Below are 15076 nucleotides of genomic sequence, written 5' to 3' on the forward strand. Positions count from 1 at the left end.
GACAACAAATAAACAAATAGAACAGAAAGAAAGAAAAAAAAAAACCACAAAAGGAGAACTGTGCAGCCCTATTTCAATGCTAGCAAGAAACTGAAGAATTTAAGTAGCAGAAACTGAAATAACAGGTTTTGTTCTTTCCACTTATTGTTACTGTGCTATTATATGTAACATCTAAGTATAAAAATTGCTAATTGTGTTTTATGATATTTAGGAATCTACAGCAACTTCGTGAATTGGAAGATAAAAAACTGCTTTTTTGAAAGGAAATGAAAACCTTCAGAGTTCATTATTATTTTGTGAAATACTTACACTGGAACTCCCTTCTTTTTTTCTTTTTTTTTAATCCAGTTGAGAAACTTGTTTACTGAGTTCCCTTATGTTCCCCCACTTGTGACTCAGGGTACTTCTCAGCAAAGCAGCCTTCAGCAGCCCCACAGAGATGAAGCCTCAGGACACTAACTCAGCTATCACAGTGCCCCTGTACCTGTAGCCAAGCTCCCCTCTGGCTCTGAGGGGTGCAGGAGAAGGCAAAGGGAGAGGCTGGGCTGAGGTGCTGAGTCAGCACTCTGCCAACCCTCGAGAACGCAGCACAAGCAGGACCTGACACAGCCACTGGTGCCATCAGAGAACACGGAGAAGGTAAGAAACTCAGCTTGCCACAGGGCCTGATTCAAAACCCACTTACTGCCACTGGCTTTAACACACTCTGAACGGGACCTCAATACACAGAAGAAATGGGAAGACCTAGAGAATTTAAAAGAACCAATTTCAACGCAGGAAGCTTCCCTTATAAAATTGCACCAAGCCACAACATGCATAGCTGCAAGTGCTTTTGACCACAGGGATGGACGTACCCTTTTCTCCACTAGCCTTTATTCTCTTATCCTTTTGTCACTGGCAGGACTTATTGCAAGTCCAGCACAAACAGCATTAGCTTTTTTCCTCCCTATCCAGGCATGCAGTCAAGAAAAGAGTCCATAAACAGGAGGCAGAGCTGTGGTATCTCTGTACCCCCACTTATGTATTGCCACACAAAAGACGAAGGCAACAGGCACAAAGGGCTAAGAAAGAACTGGAATACAAGAGCTACATTTCAGGTGTACAGCTATGTATTAGTACAATGTTCACTAGTTAATCTTTCCAGGGCAAGCACCCAGGTGCTTTCACTCTCTCTGCATTGTTATTATAGAGGTTGGCTCCTATTAATAATTACCTGAGGAATCTGACAGCAGCACAAAGTCTTTCTTCATTGCTGGTACTGCTGGTTAGAATTCCTTTTCCAGATCTCAACACACTGGACAGATTACCATCCCCTCAAGGATGTCAAGACTGGTAGATATATCTGCTGTGCATACCTGGATCTTACAAAACAAATGACAGCTTAATGCTGCTTCCTTCCCTGCATAACCTCACACAGCTGTTGTAAAGTTTTAATATTTTGTGTTGAAGTCATCACAATTACAAAGAACAGAATCTATTTAATATCCCCTGCTATTATGTGCAAGAAAACAGAGCAAACAGACAAGCGTTTCTGACACTAAGCAAGGTACAGGCAAAGCACCAAGTGAGTTTACTATAAAGGCAATGCCTGCCTAGAGACACAGGATAAAATTGTGCAAAAAAATATAGCCACAGAAGCATATTCCTAGGTCAGGACCTTATAAATCAGTTTCAACTAACAATAAAAGGTTTATAGGGCATTTGTAAGGCACAAAGAATGAATAGGATCCTGGCCCCAAGTAAGGCTTGGTGAATTAATTTAAAGATGGCAATCAAGAGCAAATAACACAACACTAACCTTACCCTAAGTTTGAAGAAAGATGATTTCCTTTGTCTCCAGGAAGAGGTGAGGGGAAAAAAACAAAACAAAACACCACCACAAAAAAACAAGAAACAAGACAGAAATAAAAGAAAAAAAACAACACAGAGAAAGGGACTTAGCTACCCCATCTGGCATGAGAGTGCTTTTTTGATAGCTCAGAACTGTGAGTTTAAAATCTCAGCCCTGTTCATGCAAATTTCTCCCATCCTAAAGCCCTCTCTCCCAAACAAGCAGGCATTGTCACTCCCCACCTTCAGTTTTACAGGCAGAAAACACTATCTTTTCCTATCACGGTGACAGACATAATGCTGAAAAAACACCAGATACTTCCCTGTAGTTTTAGGGGATTGTTTTAAAGCTGTAACTGGCAAAGCTTACGAGCAGCAGGTACCCCGAAGTGCTCTCTGCATCAGCAGCTAAGTCAAGTAAAACATCACTTTCAGCACCACCATTACAGGAAGTACTGCTAAGACTTATCCACCAAACAACACCACCACCACTACCGTCCTCCATTTTCAAGTCTGAGTAACCTATCTCATGGCTCTTACACACTGGGAACATGCAGAGGAGAAAGTGCCACGGGCTGCAAGCGTGCTGGAAACGCAGAGCCTGAATCCCCCCAGTGACCGCAGACCAGCTCCTCTAAAGGATGCTGGGCAAGTCACAAGCCTTCTGCGCCTGAATTCGTATTTGTTTGAGAGCAGGAGCAGCACTTGTGACGGGGAGGGAAATGCAGGTTTGCAATACAGGAGCTGCTGTGCCAAGCTCAGGGATCCTAAAGGAGCAGGAGTCGGTATTGCCACGTACCGGGGAGCAGGGGGAAGGGAGGAGACGCGCCTCGAAAAAACAGAGATGGTTATCTGACAAGGGCTGGTTCTGCCCTGAAGATGTGCTTTACTGACTGGCTTGGGCCCCTTTAATCTGCGTGCGCTGCAACACGACGCACAGCTGACCCCATACAAAACCCGCATAGCTGGCGTCCCCCAGAGGGGCCGGATCCAACCCCACTGGCCTCGAAAGGGGTTCGCAGTTCCAGCCGCATTCCCCAGCACCACGCCGCACTCCCAGCCCCGCTCTCGCGGGCACGTCCTGCGTGGATGCGCATCCCGCGGGAGAGCAGCGCGACGAGCGCAGCCGCCCCCGGGGTCCCGCCGAGGCACACCGGGCTGGCAGCAGCACCGGCGAACCGGCCCAGGCCGGTCTGCGCGCAGAAAAAGATAAAGAGGAGCGCGAGGGAAGGCGCGGGGAGGGAGCGGCGGGGGTGCCGGTGAGGATGCCGCCCCCTCCCCGCGGCCCTTCCGCCGCCTGCCCGACCGCCTCCCGCCGGCCCGGCGCACGCCTCACCTCAGGGACGGCTCTGCGGGCTGCGGACCCCGAGAGCCGCCCGGCCAAGCCGAGCCGAGCCGTGCGTGCGGCGGGGGCGCAGAGCTTCTCGGCGGCGGTCAGTCCCACGGAGCTGCCATGCGGGCGGGCAGAGGCGGGGCGGGCTCGGCTCCTAGCAGCGTCCTGCAGCGCGCACCCGCATGGCTCGGCGTGCGGACAGCACCGGCTGCCGGCGGCGGCGGGGCCGGCGGGGCGGCGGCCAATGGCTCCTGCGGCGCCGCGCATGTGAGGGCCGGGCCGGGCCGGCCCCGCCCGCTCGCCCCCCGCGCAGCCGCCGCGCTCAGGTGCCGCGGGCCGGGGCCGGGGGCGGGACCGCCGGGGCTGAGCGGGGGCGCTGGAAGTGTCCGCGGGGAGCGGCGGGAGCGAAGCGCCGGGCGGCAAAGCCCGAGGGGTGTTCGCGGTGCGCAGGTAAATGGAACGTAGTGCGTGAGCCAAATAAAGCAGCGACAAGTTCACATTGCGTGGCTTCATTATTAAAATCTTATCATGGGGAAGGAGGGAAGTTATTTCATTTGTCTATCTTGAGCCGTTGAGGGAACCAAAAAGTCAAAGGCAGCTTTAGCTTGGGCGGAGGCGGCACCGCTGGGATCGCAGGAACGGATTCCTCCACGGCGGCTCCGGAGGCTGAGCACAGGACACTGAGGAAGAAGCCGAACTTACCCCGATCCTCACCCCGAAATCCGCTAGAACATTTTTTTCCTCCTTTAACTGAAAAGCCACCGATATCCTTAAATATTTCTTAAACACTGAACTGACACGTGACCAGGCATGCGGGTCTTTTTAACTAGATGTAATCTATTACCTTTGAAAGTATATTGGTCTTGATGAAGAATGAAATTTAAAATAAAAACAAAAAACGAGCTTATCTTTTCCATATTTTATTTCCTCCGCATGTTTTCAAGAACTGGAGGAGATAGGAAGTGATTTTTGGTGCTTGTTCAGAATAGCTTTATGGCCCCTTAAAGATTGAGAATTTCCCCGTTACATTTTTAGATGCATTTTTAATCAGACCTTCTGGTCTAAATGACTGTATGACGTATCTAAGGTTACAAATGAAAGCACTTCTTAGCAACAATTCACTCTGAGACCAGGAAAAATCAGGCCAGCTTGTCCTGCTCTCAGCTGTTCAGCACTATTTTCATACCAGAGTTTTCATCTGGTGGGGAATTTTAGCAGAACTCAGATTTAGTCTAATGAGCTAATGAGTCAATTATTTCAACCTTTGATTTTTAATACCTTCATTTGGCCTTTTAGCTATTTTCTTCCCTGAGATCATCATCACTTGTGTTATTTTTGGCCAATATTTTAGACCTCACTGTTTTCTCAATAAGGTGATTTTATTATCTATTTACTTATTTCTGCTCTGACCCAGTGGCCAAGGCACATAGGGTATGTAATAGTGGGGCTCCACAGTGAGGGAGGGTTAATAGAGATAAAAGCAGTCCAATCTGGTAAACATCAAGGCAAGTGAAAACAGATAATAACAAGAGCTGCTGGCTGGGAAATCCTGACTCGAAGGCAGCTGGCAGAGAAATCCAAGCGGAAGAAAAAAGGATTTTTTCAGATGCCAGAGCTGGTCAGAGCTGGCTGAATCCACATTCACTTAGCAATCAAGATACTTTGCCAAGCTGAGGCACACCAGCAAAACAAACAAATGGCTCTGGGGACCTGTGAGAGGAGACACCTGGAACTGGGCAGATCCGGATCCAATTAAGATTCCCTTTCCGACAGGGCAAACACAAGTGTGAAGGACTCGCCTCCTACAGAACATATGCTGGGTTGTTTGGTTTTTGTTTTGGTTTGGATTTTTTTTTTCACTTGTTTTGGTATGTATTTAAAGGTAACGCAAATGGGTTTTAATTTAAACCTCTCTACACCATCTCTTTCAAGCTTTTCTAGTAGAGACCTCTCCCACTGTTTCAGGTTTGGTCTTCCCCAAGCTCAAGTTTGAGTACTTTTGGGCAGCTCTTTCTGCCTTGCTGTTTCTAGCTCTGACCACCTAGGACATGCTGAGGTGGGACAGAAAAGAGAGGAGGGAAATTATAAATTTAAAAGAGCTCAGTTTGGGGCAAATAAAAATCCCAGCCATTCTGTTATCCTGCTATAGTCTACATGCAAAAGTACAAGGCAGCCATCTCCAAGTTACTCCATATGATAAAAAAGATGCAAGAAAACAGAGGCTGTGGGGGGAAAATGGCTCTTTTCCACTTGCACAGTTTTGACATTGGCCCATTACAATTAAATAAACTAATATTGTTATTTTGATTTGTGGCTCAGAACTGAGATAACAGTTCTCTGAGCCACAATAGCAATGCAGCCATATGCCTCACAGGATAAACCTGTTTGGATTTACAACTGCATTTTACTTTCAATTTTTCAAATTCCATAACTTTGAGTAACCAAATATGTCATATTTTTCAACCTTATTGTTACCCTCATTCTTATTTCATTAAAATTTTTTAGAAAATTTCAGCCCTCCAACAGAGTTACAGTTTTGGCCAGGTTAAAAGCTGACTATTTATTCTGAGATGATTTCCAGTACTTTTCTTCTTTCACTCAAACAGCCATACTGTGCATCTCATATATACCTGTATGACATTGTCCAGCAGGTGTCCAAGTTCAGTCCAAGGGAGCCAGCTGCAAAAGAAACACCAGCAGAAGGTGAACATGAGGAAGAGATGATGTCAAAAATAGAGTGCATCAGTGGCTCCTCAGAAAACAGTGAGAAAATTCCATACTGGGAAATATTTCAGTCCTGGCTTTGAGTGGGCTGACAAATTTTTCTTCCAAGCAACTTTAGGATGAAAGGGAATTTTGATGTTGTGGATTAGACAAGATAACCTTTAAAGATGCCTTCCAACCCAAAGTATTCTATGATTCTATGATAAAGAAGTAGATGAGGTAGCAGTTACTCAGGAAGAAGTGTAGATGGCTACATTGAAGAGGCACAGGCAGGGAATTGGCTTTCCCCTCTCCAGAAACACCAATTTGGCTCCATGGAATGGGCAAAGCATGAAGGGGAAGACTCCAGTTTAAATAAGGAGGAGGATGCATATGAGTCACTTCTCTTGGCTACTGGCCACCTGTTTTCAAGAAAGAGTGTTTCTAAGTGCTGAACAGCTCAGCCTGTGGTGTTCGACCAGGACACATGGGCAGGACGATGGGGCTGGGACTGCAGTCAGACTTGTCAGCCCCCATCTGCCACTGCCACCCCCCAGGGCCATTAGTGCCACCCCTGTGCCACACACCCACCACAGTGGCAGCGAGGATGACTTCCCAGGCAAAATTGGGCGATGTGCTGGCAGCTGGTTTGTTGTCCTGCAAGCAGATGTTGGCAAGGGCCTGCTCTGCATATGCCCACAGCTGGCTGTGGAAAGCCTGTTGCATGGAGAGCCAGCTGTGAGGTGTGGGGCTCTGCTCTTCCAGAGAGGAGAGGGAAGGAGAAGCCCCAGGCTGTGATCCTGTGCTACCAGACTGCTGCAGCTCAGTCTGCCCTATCACCAGGACAAACTGCCAAAGCTTTCAGGAATTCTAATCAAATTATCAGACAATCTTCCTTTTGATACATTTTTACTGGCAATCCCAAAGATATTGAAGAAAAGAAAAAAAAGCATGTTTTTCCAATATAAAAAGCATTGCAAAACCATGTCCCTACTAGGTTCATTTGTAATTCCATCGATTTCTTTTTAAAATTCCTGCTAACCAACTTTCTTTGCCATTATATGACTCCATTATAAACAATTATCCAGACCTGTGTTACCACTTTTTCTGAAGATACTTTGCTATTATGCTTTTCTTCAATCACCTGGCACAGCAGCCTCTGTATTAAAAAACACAATGACTCTTAAAGGGCTTGCAAGCCCAGCCTAGCTTCTGAACTTCCTGGATGGAAAAAAATCACTGCTTACCTTGTCTTTGTGCTGAAAAAAGGAATGAATTACTGTTTTAGATAAACAGCAGTTTCTACTTACATCTAGAACTCCACAATGTGCTCACCAGTTCTTTTGTTTCATTTGTGATGTCAGCCACCCAATGTGCAGTTCCCATTTCTAAAAATTTGGGTAATGGCCTCATTCTTAGCAAGTACCTTTGTATTTTGAAACAAGAGCAGCAGCCATGATGGTGTGCATTGCAATCAGCCTGTGTTATCTCACTGCAGCTCAGCAAAGTTTTTCAAGTGATGGCAGGAACACATGCTGGCTGCTTCTGATTACACAGAAGACCTAGTTTTCATGAGTTCTCAAATTTCATCCAGTGGATAGACAAACAGATGGCCAATCTGTTTCATTCTGTACTGATCAATAAAGGACTATAAAGTCACAAAACACAGAGCATCATATGAGATGGGAGGCATGGCAGGAAGGCCATAAACTGAGCTGCAGGCAAACCTTGCCAGGGTAGAACTTACTTTAGCAGAAGCAAGAATGTGGTTGTGCATTGCTTGGCCAACCCAAGATAAAGCCTGTGTCAGTCAAATGTACTGGCTGGTAACATGGGTGTGGATACTCAGTGCCCAGGCAGGAATCACTGCTGAGATGTTGAGTACCTTCAGATTTTCAGAGCCAGCGGGCTGGGAGGAGGGGTTCGTCTGTGCCAGTCTACTTAATCTACTTAGCTCTTCCTATTTTCTTGATTTTGCACTTTACTGCTTCTATGATCTCTGCCTCTTCTGCTCAACACCATTTTCACAATTACTAAATGCTAAACATGGAGACTGAAGAGGAAATAAAAATTTAAAAGCTGTCATAATAAGAATTAGCAGGGTAAGACCAAAAGAAGCTTTCAGGTGTCATACTTTGTCTAGCCCTGCTCTCTGGAACAGTTTCCCTGCTTTCCCAGGGACATTTCAGTCTATTATTTCTTTCTTCAAATCAGGCCTGAAAGCCCTTCTTTCCCCTTCAGATCTCAATTGGCTTTCTCAGTGAAATGGCTGTGGCTCCATGTGCAAACGGAGTGACACAAAACCTAAGTGCCCCACCTGGATCTAGGACAATGGTGACCTTTAAAGAAATGGCAAGCCAGTTATCTTCAGAGTGCTGAGCTGTACCTGTGCTAGCACTTAACCTTTACTTCACCAATCACTCTGGTACAATAGTTAGACCTTGCTGATTTTGTTATTCCTTTGGAATAAGTTTCCTTAAAATAGCCTAGCCACAAGGGCATAATGAGGTGCACAGCTGGGCAAAGCTTTCTGAGCAGCAGGAGGAAAAAGAAAGAACATATGTGGGACCAAAATGCTCTGAGCCTGAAAATGACTGATCTCCAGTCATTCAAATGGCTAAAGATTAAGGACTCACCCAACTAGATCAGGAGAAAATCCAGACAAACAACCCCTCTCCCCAAAAAAAACCAACCCAAAACCAAATCGGAAAAAAACAACAACAAAAACAACAACAAAAAAAAAACCCAACCACCAAAAACTACCAAATTTGAGGAATATGAGGCAAAAACAGCAGGGGGGGGAAAAAGGGATAAGGGAGTAATATTTATATCTTACATGCTGCATTTTCTCTCTGCCTTCCTATTTTACTATGGAGCAAAGAAACCACTAGTCATTCTGTAGAAGTAGACTGTAGAACTCTTGTTTTAAAATGGAGCTCCTTAATCAGGGACCCAGAGGTACTTAGAGCTCTTTCCCCACCTCAAGAACTGCAAAATGGCTGCTTTTTCTTTTTTTTTTTTTTTTTTTGGTGCCTGGGAGCCTACAGAACCCAGACTTGCCAACACAGCACTAAAAGAAGTTTTGCTTGAAATGCGCTATATTAATCTTCTTACCTTAAATGCAGCACATTCTGCTGGTTATGTGTATATATGATAGATCAAACAAAATCAATTGCTCCATTCTATCAGTTCTACCCAAGGGAAAACATAGCAACAACATGATATAAATTCACCTCTGAAATCCTCTTCCCAACACTTTTTCAAATACAGTATTTGAAACAGTAAACCAAAGTATTCCAGTCACTAAAGCTTCTACAAAATTAAATATCCACTGTCATTCTAGCATCACACTATCCACTCTAACATTACACACCTTAAAGATTCCAAGTACTCCTGTGATTCCTATGCACAGCCACCATGGCATTCAGCATGCTAATTTCAAATCTCCTGTTCCAAACACTGATAAAAAGGAGGAGTGTTGTACACACATGCAATGACAGGGAAGAAGGTTACTCTGATGTCCAAATAATTTGTTTTCTCTGCATTTAACTTGAATATAAATTAATTGGAGAAAGCACTGGTAATATTTTTATTATTAGAGAGCATGAGAGCAGCAAATTCACTGCCCACACTGTATAGCCACCACAAAACGTATACCTCCCCCAGCCTCAAACACCTTCAACTTATTACCATTTAGAAATAGGTAGAGGGAGAAGGAAGGTCTGATCACGCCTTAACCTAAAATAGCGTTTTGCTTTGTCAGGTTAATTATACGTTCTGACATCAGAAACTGAAATTAGCAGGCGATTTTCCCTTGGGTTGCCCGGACACCGTGGAATGAATCATGCCCGCTCTTGTGCTGCACCCGGGACCACAGAGAACAAGGGATGGAAAGACCAACATATTTATTTCCTTGCTCTGATCTCTGTGGCTAGAGTCATAGCCACAATCTGGCTTTGTAGGGGCTGTGATGTGGCTGGCTGGTATTGCTGTCATCCCAAGTGTGGCAGAAATGGCCATCAACTACCAGTGGGTGCATTTCCACTGCCACAAAGGCATATTCACTGCTTTCCTTTGATGCTGGTGTGAACCCATGGCACCAGAGTTTCTCAAAATGTCACTGAAACTTTCTGAAATTAATTTGATGTGACAATAGTGTTCAACACAGGGCACTCTCCTCAGAAAAAATACAAACAGACCTTTTAGCACCTAAATACACAAAAAACCACTCTCCAAGTAACTAAGATACCCTCCTCCTCCTTACAGCTATTTAGCTCAAGATGCCCTGAAGTTAGCCTAAGTCTTAAATCTTAGAAAGAGCACCCAGACACATCTTTTGCTTGTCTCTTTATACCTAAAGTTCTCCTGGCATTTTGTTTCCATGGTGGCTGCTTTTCAACTGCTCCCGCTCTCAAGCCCCTTTTCCCCTCATCCATTCACGCTGTTAAAAGCTCCCTACCTGGTGCAGCAGAGCAGCCTGAAGTTACCTCCGTCCACCCCTGCCCACCTCCCTCCTTCCCGGGGCTGCTCCTGCCAAGCTTCGCCTGCTCCTCTTCCTCTCCCGGAGCTCCCTCTGCTGTTGGACGCAGCTGCGAGCCCGCGGAGAGCCCGAGCGCTGCTGCGGGACAGGATGGATCTCCGGCAGGGCAGGATCAATGGGAGCTGCATCCTTGCTGCTCAGCCCGCAGGGTTATTCTTTCTGTCCGAGCGTCAGAGCTATAGGAAAATTTGCCTTTATGTTCTGTCTCCAGCTGTTTAGTGTAGGACATGAGCACAACGGTGGAGTAGCTACAGACCCAAACTGCTGATTAATTACAAGAGATGATACAGGAAAGGAAGGGAAAACTCTGCCAAAATTTATGAGTGAAAAATAAGGTCCCATCCTGTGAAAGTCATGTGCTTTTTCTGCCTGCTGTAGGCAGACCGGCCTCACACTATGACAGAGGGCACTTACACACTGCAGGCACCTGGAGGTATGTGCCAGCTGCAGCAGGCCGTGCTGAGCCAGGGCATGGGAGATTTAAGCCCCCAGCCCCATGGCACATGGGCCTGAGGAGGGCAGATGCTCACTCTTCCATCGCTCCCGGCAGAGCTATCCCCTCGCCATGGGGCACACAGGCCCCTCAGCAGCTCTCACTCTGCTGCGCTTTGGGATTCCTAAGATTGGAGAAAGAGAGCACAAGGCCCCCATTTCACAGCAGTAAAAACCTGCCAGTAATTTGTGCTGGTTTCTGCAGGGGCAGAGCCATGCTGTCCTGGTGGCCAGGGATGGTGCTCGGCTCCACTCCCACCCTGAGCAGTGTGACACAGAAAGGCACGGAGCTGTCCCCTGCTAACGCTGCCACGTTGGCACACTTGTTGCATTTGCCTGGCTATGTTGCCATAGGAACTACAGCCCCAGCATCTGCTCCTGCTGCTCCCTGCCACGCTGCCTCTGCACCCCACTGGGCCCAGCCCACTTCTGCTTCTCTACCAGCCTGATCATGCCTCCCCCTCACTCACGAACTCCCTGCCTCATCCTCTTTTTTGGGTAACAATCAGATTACTGCTGTAGCAGTTAATTATTGCATTAGTTATAATTTGCCTATTCATTTGTCTTTCTTCTTCCCTCCCACCTTGGAATAATTCCATCTCTCCATCCTTTCCACCTTCACACTACCTCTGCTGTTTGACTCCCATCCCCTTTTCTCTTGCACTCCTCAGCCTCACAAAGCTTTGCTGCACTGCTCTACCCTTTCCTTCCTCTATATCTCCCTACTACTCACATCTTCTGTGCTCTCTCCTAACACCTCTTGCTCCATCCTCTCTCCCAGTCCTCCAACAGTTTCCTTCACTTTAGACCCCTTGCCTACCACCTCAGGTTACTGCTTCACACAGGTCTTCTCTTTCTTCTACCTCTGTGCAGGGATACTGCCAGCTTCTCCCACGTCTGAGCCAGGCTTGTTCCTCTCCTGTACTCTTCCTGGTTCTTATACAGTCAACAGCATTAATCTGCTCCTACTTATCCAAATACCCCAGAAACCGTATCTTCTGCCACCTCCTTTAGCCTTACTCAATCCTTCACAGCTCCAAATCCTCACTTTCCTCCAGGCTCCTTTATCAAGACTTCCAAGGTAAGCAGCTTATAATTTCCCCTTGTCCTTAAATCCCACCCTTTCTTCTTCCTTGTTCTCTGAATGGGAGAATCCAGCACCACAGCTAACTCTACCCTCAGCCTAACAACCCTGATCTCTACCTTTATTCCAGTGCTTGCACCATTAAGTTTCACAGCCTCTCACTCCTCCATCTCTATCCCCATCCTTCTGGTTGTGCTGCTGCTTCTGGTGCCATTAATTGCAAATTCCCTTTGAAGTTGTATTCCTTCCTGTCTTATGGAATTGCTTTTCTTGTCTGCTGCCTTCTTTCTTTCCACAAAGACCCTTGGACCAGGATGCCAGTGTCCTCCTTCTGTTCCCACCCTGGGCACATTATTCATCCTTCCTTGCCCTCATCTGTTCCCTGCCCTTTCCACATGGGAGTCTACATCAAGCCCATCTACTCCTTCCTCCCCTCACAAATGTCTCCTGGGTGACCTTCTGGAGACCACCTCATTCATCTGGAGGGCTTCAGCTAACATCTACAGCTCTGCTGGTTCCCACTCCTGATGGGGTCTCTCCACCTTGCATCTCAGCCAACCCCTATCCTTTCCTAGATAAACTGAGTGCTGCTAACATCACCTCCTCTGATTCTTTTACTTTTCCTTGCAAGTCTCTTGCATTTGCACATTTTGTTTTCCTACTAGAAACATCACTCTTTCTTGCTTTGTTTCTTTTGCTTCCACTTCTCCAGCTTCGTTTCACCACCACAAAACCACCAGTGGTCATGAAATTGTAACATTTAAACAATTGCTGCAGGACATGCAGGAGGTGCATATGAGAGAGCACGTAAGGATGCTCTAAAGGCATGGAATTTTCCATTTGAATTATATTTTCATACATACTTCAGACCATCTGTGGAAAGCTGTAAAATGACTAGTTGGAAACATATTATAAAATTGTGATATTTTACTTAAAACATTAATTTAGCAGACTCAGATCTGAAAACTCAGCAAAACGTGAACAGTTTTCTTGCATTTCCCAATTTTGCTCATCTTTTAACAACAACAAGGTCTCAGAGTTTAATGAGTGACCCAGAGCCTTCCCCTACTGTCTGTGACACTTGAACCCACATTTGGCTGCTAGCTTGGCATGTGTTACATTTTTCTGTAGTCTCAGGTACACATGTGCTTGTTAATGCAGCCTGCATTAATTTGCATGTGTGTTCTCAAGTAAGGAGAAGTGAGGCCACACTTCATGATTTTCTAATGACACCTCTGGACCCTGAGATCAGTACATCACCAAGTCTTTTTTTGGCTTGTTTGCAGTGTTCCTTTAGGTACTTTTTCCACACTGTGTTGTCATGCTATTTATATATTTGGACTCAAATTTCCAGCTTTGAACACTCTCTGTCCATTGGAACAGCATCCTGGATACACTTGAAGTTAGCATTGTGACCATCTCTTTCCTGCTTCCCAGTATTTGAGAAAGCTTCTTATATCTATCTAGTTTCAAAATGCCATTTTGTGGCAATTCTGGCCTGGAGGAGACTGGCAGCTTTATGTTCCTGGTTTTCCCTATATTTCTATACTACTCCCTGTATGAAATTTCTACACTTTAGTTCCAAACTTCTGGAAAAAGAGACTGTCTGTGCTGTTAGCTCTCAGCCACCTTTTTTTTTTTTTTTTCCTTATATAGAACAGCTTGTCTTACCTGTGCTTATTGCAGAATTTCTTCTTCATGTCTGAATACCAGTTGTTGAATGTGTCTTTAAACACTTTTGGCACACCCTCTATGTGCCTTTTCCCTTGTGCTATCGGTAAATTCTTTTGTCTTTCCATTTCAAAACCAGCTGAGTTCCACTGCAAAACAAATTCAGGTTAGTGCAATAGGGATGCATACCCAAACTTTCAAATTACACAACCCTATGCTTGATGCTGCTGTGGCATGAGCTTTCCTGGTACTCACATACATTGTCCCCCTGATCTGTAGTTGCTTCTATTGCAAACCCCTTTGCTTGGATGGCTAATCAGTAAATCTGAATATTTATAAAATGACAATGAAAGGTTACTAAATGAAAGGTTAGTAAATTCGCTGAAAACAGCCTAATTTTTCCAATTTATGCCCACTTACTATGCCACCTTTTCTAGTTTTCCTGCAGTGACAGTGGTCCATCACAATACCTCCAGAGACACAACCTCCACATATGTTGAGTTCCTACACATTAATTGTGGTGGGAGTAGCTGACTCCAGCAGGCAAAGTTTTTCATTCAGAGCTTGTTTGCAGAACCAGAAATTAATCTCCAGGGGTTTAAGAGAGTCCCACAGCCTCATGCCAGCCCCAGGGAATCCACATGTTTTCCCCTTATTTTATAACTAGGTTTTGTTTCACACAGAAACCTCTTGATAACAAGCAGCAGCTGCACAGAGCAGTGGCCACTTGTGAGTGAACAAGGATGTTTCTTGTGCAAGAGGGAAGAGCCAAAATGCACCTAAGGAAGAACTCCAGGAAGGATTGGACAGCCAGTGTCTTGTGATTAAATTGTACTCCATATCAGGACTACTCAGATGGGAAGCACTCTCTAAATTTGGAAGTCTGGAAATTGGGATTGGGAATGGAAAACAGGGAATGAGTAGGGGAGATGCTGTGACCAGTACCCTCCTCCAGAGGGAGGAGTGTGCTGGAAAACGACAGACAATTGGAGTGTATGTCAGGGAACAGATAAGCCCTTCGAAGCACAGGTTCTATTCCTGCAATATTCACCATTAAATTTTCCATCGTAAGTCAAATATTTCGATGTGCACTGGCCAGATCTTTGTGGTAACATCAGATACCAGACAAATGTTTCCTTCTATTGTCTTTGCATCTCCCAAAGGACCTTTGGTTTGAGTTTCTTTGCCAGCAAATAAGCAGCAAAAGGAGTTGACAGATCAAGGAATGAGCTGACAGATGGTAGGAATGAGCTGACCATGTTAGTGGTTGCTGTTTATTCTTCTCTGAACAAAGTACAACCAGTTTTCCCAGAGCTGCATGAACAGGAAGGAAGAGTTGATCTCTACTTTAAGCATGTAATGACAGGGATAAACTCCCAGCTGGAGAAACTGGGGCTGGGGGTAGCTGAAGATCCTTTAAATT

General features: G+C 45.6%; 1 protein-coding gene across 3 annotated transcripts in view; it reads right to left on the minus strand.

Annotated features, from left to right (window-relative positions):
- Positions 1–5811, minus strand: part of LRRC8D (leucine rich repeat containing 8 VRAC subunit D) — a 53940-nt gene extending 48129 nt beyond the window's left edge. The window contains exon 1 of one of the 3 annotated variants that reach the window (XM_077182270.1): positions 5794–5811. The gene's annotated coding sequence lies outside the window, so the exon portion shown is untranslated. Of the gene's footprint in view, positions 1–3166; positions 3306–5793 lie in introns of those variants that run through there. The other 2 variants (XM_054637998.2, XM_054638001.2) reach the window with 2 other exon arrangements.
- Positions 5812–15076: the final 9265 nt, after the last annotated feature.

Source organism: Agelaius phoeniceus, chromosome 8 (assembly GCF_051311805.1).
Source record: "Agelaius phoeniceus isolate bAgePho1 chromosome 8, bAgePho1.hap1, whole genome shotgun sequence".
In the NCBI taxonomy this organism is placed as follows: Eukaryota; Metazoa; Chordata; class Aves; order Passeriformes; family Icteridae; genus Agelaius; species Agelaius phoeniceus.